The sequence below is a fragment of the Sinocyclocheilus anshuiensis genome, unplaced genomic scaffold (assembly GCF_001515605.1).
Source record: "Sinocyclocheilus anshuiensis isolate Anshui unplaced genomic scaffold, SAMN03320099.WGS_v1.1 scaffold1075, whole genome shotgun sequence".
In the NCBI taxonomy this organism is placed as follows: Eukaryota; Metazoa; Chordata; class Actinopteri; order Cypriniformes; family Cyprinidae; genus Sinocyclocheilus; species Sinocyclocheilus anshuiensis.
This window is the reverse complement of record NW_015544163.1, coordinates 20,712-25,522: the sequence shown is the minus strand read 5'-3', so window position 1 is coordinate 25,522 and position 4,811 is coordinate 20,712. Positions and strand designations below refer to the sequence as shown.

At 37.5% G+C, this 4,811-nt stretch overlaps 1 long non-coding RNA gene across 1 annotated transcript in view; it reads right to left on the bottom strand.

Annotated features, from left to right (window-relative positions):
- LOC107695688 (uncharacterized) overlaps positions 1–2,808 on the bottom strand; it is a 21,356-nt gene extending 18,548 nt beyond the window's left edge. Inside the window, exon 1 of the long non-coding RNA XR_001635022.1 lies at positions 2,753–2,808. This is a non-coding gene — a long non-coding RNA (uncharacterized LOC107695688). The remainder of the gene's footprint in view (positions 1–2,752) is intronic.
- Positions 2,809–4,811: the final 2,003 nt, after the last annotated feature.

Below are 4,811 nucleotides of genomic sequence, written 5' to 3'. Positions count from 1 at the left end.
AAAACGGCAAAAAGTGTGTAGTTCCACAATTAGTTCTGGTACTATGAAAAGGTTCCCGTGGTGCGAAAGGCCCTCATGTCCTTGCGGGGCCCATGCTGGCTTTTTCCGGGCACAGTGGGCTAGAGCCAGCCCACACCAAACCTAAACGGGCCCAGTGCAGGCTTGCCCAGGCGAGGCCCACAGCTTTGGGCTCACCGCAGGCTCTCTGTGAGCAGCCCATACTATGGGACTGCCCACATTAATCCAATGATGGCCCAGTGTGGGCCAGACATGAGCCTGTTAATAAGAATTTTGTGGGCAGTTTTCTTCCTTACCACTAGGGGTGCTAGGGTGTTTTAGGTTTCCTTAAGTAAAGCCATGTTCCTGCGGTTCCTTTCAAGCCCAGTCTACACAAGTTGGTTTTTTTTTAAGTGTACATTGCTGATGTTTTTTTTGCAGAGATGTTACATGTATGTATGGTCTATTTTTGAATTGATGCTAAGAGTTCAAGGCAGTATATTTGTATGCATTTTAGAAGGACTCTTTATTGGTGAGGTTACCGCATCATGGTCCAGTTTGAATATGGATTAAAAGTTCTTTTCGACGTGAGACCATAGTCTGGACTATTTTTGACTGTTCCTGGTTAGGAAGTTTTGGCGTGTTTTCATTACAAGGTTGGATTATTCATTTGCTATCAGGCGACTTCAGCTATGGACAGTGTTTGGACATTGATGTACTACAGATAAGACTTTCGCACACATCAACTTTCACATGACGAAATCCTACAATCTTACGTTGTTTTGTTTGCTCTTTTTTTTGTACTTTTGTGTATTTACATTTTTGGCTATATGTAGATGTATTAACCTGAATTGAATGTTTTCTATTTTGTATTTAATAAATCCATTGATTTGAAATCCCTTTGACTACTGTACATTTTTGACAATATAGACATTAGTTATGTGGTGTCTGCATCCATTTCAGATGTATAATAACTGTTTTTCCCAAAGACTTAAGTTATAGGAGCTGAAAAGTATTTAAAGTGAAACAGATGTATTGTTATAAATCAGGGGTGCATCCTGTTCTTGGAGATCTACCTTTCTACAGAGTTCAGTTCCAACCCTGATTAACAGCAAGTTAGTCATCCAGAGAACAAATTTTATTTTTGAACATGAAACATTTACCAAGGTCCAGACCTCGTTGGCCTCATAGCTGGCTACGGGCCTGCTCACCAGCCAGTTTGGCTACTAAATTTTTACCGGCAATTCATAATTTCTACTACCCCAAAAAAATATTTTAAAAATAAATAACAAAAAACAAACAAACAAAAAAAGGCTGGAGGTAAACCAACACCTTGAGGCTGTCCACTGGATGCGACAAAGTGACCTTTGCAAATAATTTGTACTTTATGTGAGTACGTCATAAATAGAATGAGGCATCAGTTTACTGTCTGGGATTTGTCGTGCCGTGCCACGCCAGATCCAGTGTAAACAGCATCACTGATTAATGAGTCCTATTGTATTTTGTCGCGTCCAGTGTAGACACGGTGTGAGTCTTCAGGCGACTTTTCGTTATTGCTTCAATGCAAAGCAAACCAGCGCGCCTGCCATACCGTTATTGATGCTGCGCAATTAAGATGTATTTAATACATCATGATGAGTCACGAGTTCAGTATTTGCGCTAAATCTGCACAGATTTGGCTTACATGAACTTCCCCAAGAAATTAAGTAGTTAACATAATTTACAAAAAGTAACCAGCCAAATTGGCTAGTGATTTGACATTGTTACCCGCCACAGCTGATTTTTACCAGTATTTGGCAGGTGGGCGGGTGTTAATTTCAAACCCTGGTAGTAATGTAGTGAAGCTCCAAATGCTTGGATGTAGATAATGGCGGAATACGTGATTTGAAGAAGAATTGTTAAATAAAGTAATTATTTTTTATTTCTTTGCGCACAAAAAGTATTCTCGTAGCTTCGTAAAATTACGGTTCAACCACTGATGTCACTAGGGATATGCCGGTATAAAATTTTCATGTTGCGATTAATTGCAGAATTTTCATTTTTGGGTGAACTATCCCTTTAAATTCTTGTAAATGTTCTTTGCTTGCTTTCCGTATATAATTGATTCACTGTTTGAATAACTGTGGAAATGAAAGCGTTATAATTAGTAACTAATGTCTTAATAATTTATTCAAGGAAATGAACACAAAGAGTATGTTGCCATATGGCTACACCATGCGGTAGACGGTTAAATACAAATTCAGTCTTATTACAATATTTTATGGCATGACACCCATATCTGGTATCTGCTTATCAGTGCTTAAAAAGCCGGGTTTTTGGATATGCGTATTTAATAGATTACAGAAAAGGATATTTTTAGTCTTACCCCGGAGTTAGTTTACCCTCCGCCTATGCCCCCACCCACCCTCCGTGGTGATTCTTAATCCAGGTTGAACGCAAAAATTGGCAGCCCTGTTTATTAGCCTAGCTCAGAGTATCTCGTTTTACAGTTGTAGCCTACATTTACAAATACAAACCTGAATCTGACTAATCTGACAAATAGAAAACTGACAGATATGTCTGCGTCTAACACAGTGTTACACAGATTTGTTTTTGACACTGTTCTGGGACAAAAACGAAAGTGAAACTGATGTTGACTGCAGTTCAAACGTTATTGAATACAAACAGAATTAAACTAAACTATGTTTTAGTGTTGTATCTCACTTTTATATTTCATGTAACAAACATAAAGACGCTGTATATGTGAAATATATACCTGTATTTTCCATTGTGTTTACACGATTAATTCCGTGTCGCCGACATGAGAGCAGGAAATTATTTGTGGGTGGAGTCTGAATCTCTGTACAGGAATCCACGGGTAATATTAACCCTATCAGTTGTGAGTTTAAAATATTCTAGCGTAAAGTGACCAGATTTCTGAAATGAAAACCGGGGACATTCCTAGTCCAGTGGTCAAAATCTCACTGAAATCTCACTTGTGATTATCTACGAATTTAAAAATGTTTTTTTTTTTTTTGTACACATCAAAAGTATTTTAATGAAAAAGAAACAATGAAGAAGGAACTTAGAATGGTGGGAGTGGAAGGAACAAAGCTAACAAAAAGTATAATCACTTATGGATTAGAGAGCTTATTTCTTTATCTCAAAAGTACAGAACTGATATGGGTAAACTTTGGTCCACACTCCAACACTGAAGGTGGCGATAATGCACCGTAACGCTGGTGCTACCCACCATTAAACAGAAGAAGAAAAATCAAACCTCACTATTCAAGAATCAGCTACGGGAAATAGGTATAGTAGAGTATAATGTTAAAAATATAGTAACATATGGAAATAGTGACCAAGAACGGAGATATTTGTTTAATTTTCTAAGGAGGACTGGACTGGAAGGACGAATTTAAATAAGATATAGTAAGTTAAAGTGAGACAGCAGATGGCAGTAATGCAACACTATGGATGCCAACTGCTGTAAAACTCCAATGAAGAAGAAGACAAACATCACTATTGTGATGTACATTTGTGTTAGGGACTGTTGACACAAGTTATAATCATGATTTCTATGTTTGCCACAAGAGGAGTCAGTGGAACATCTATGTGTTTGTCAAAAGTATTTTAATGAAAAAGAAACAATGAAGAAGGAACTTAGAATGGTGGGAGTGGAAGGAACAAAGCTAACAAAAAGTATAATCACTTATGGATTAGAGAGCTTATTTCTTTATCTCAAAAGTACAGAACTGATATGGGTAAACTTTGGTCCACACTCCAACACTGAAGGTGGCGATAATGCACCGTAACGCTGGTGCTACCCACCATTAAACAGAAGAAGAAAAATCAAACCTCACTATTCAAGAATCAGCTACGGGAAATAGGTATAGTAGAGTATAATGTTAAAAATATAGTAACATATGGAAATAGTGACCAAGGACGGAGATATTTGTTTAATTTTCTAAGGAGGACTGGACTGGAAGGACGAATTTAATTAAGATATAGTAAGTTAAAGTGAGACAGCAGATGGCAGTAATGCAACACTATGGATGCCAACTGCCGTAAAACTCCAATGAAGAAGAAGACAAACATCACTATTGTGATGTACATTTGTGTTAGGGACTGTTGACTGTGGAATTGTTACACTGGACAAATGGTGAGTGGTTTCTTTAATTGCTATTCACGTATGCTAATATAATATTATAATACCAATATGCACAGTGGCCTGGCCCCATGTTAGCAAATTACTCAGGTACATGTGTTCGCATGGATGCATGATTTGTTTCATATTTTGTTTAACTAATAGTTATTTTCACCTGTTTGGTTGTTAGCAACTGATTGCAATGACATATTGTTCTCTGTGTTTCAGGATGTCAAGTCTTTCCAAAGGGACGAAGAAATAGAAGTTAAGAATCGAAAAGGATTCACCAAAACAACACCAGAAGCAGAATGTGTCAAATTTAAATGTTTGTGTCAAATGCAAACACCAAACTGAAAATAAATCAAAATAAACAAGGAAACTGAATTGTAGAAATACTTTGAAGGAAATAAAAGATGAAATTCTACATGTTTGTGATATTACTGGCCAATATTAGATACATTTTAGATCACAGTTAACTCACACTAAACTAACAGAATGAGTTTAACACAATGATATGACAGTGGTCTCACATGTTGAGCTTACAATATGAACACACACACACACACATTGCGACCACAGTATGAGCGCACAGTGAGTGTGCAGTGACCTCACATTGACCACAGTATGAGCACAAAGTGAGTGTGCAGTGACCTCACATTGACCACAGTATGAGCACACAGTGAGTGTG